Below are 238 nucleotides of genomic sequence, written 5' to 3' on the forward strand. Positions count from 1 at the left end.
CGCCCTTCTCTTCTCTTTCCTTTGCATGTGCAATATATTATTCAGCAATTTGTCATTCTTACATCAACTATGCAATGATGCAACTATGCAATTCTTCATTTCGATCGATTTTGTTTGTTTGAATCATATTTTGATTTTCAGAATTACCAAACTTCTCCTTCCTTTTCATATTTTATTCATAGGTTTTTAATTCCTCTTCGTAGCCATATTAACCCATGAATAGATATTTATATATATA

The sequence above is a fragment of the Penaeus monodon genome, chromosome 30 (genome assembly GCF_015228065.2).
Source record: "Penaeus monodon isolate SGIC_2016 chromosome 30, NSTDA_Pmon_1, whole genome shotgun sequence".
NCBI classification, from domain to species: domain Eukaryota; kingdom Metazoa; phylum Arthropoda; class Malacostraca; order Decapoda; family Penaeidae; genus Penaeus; species Penaeus monodon.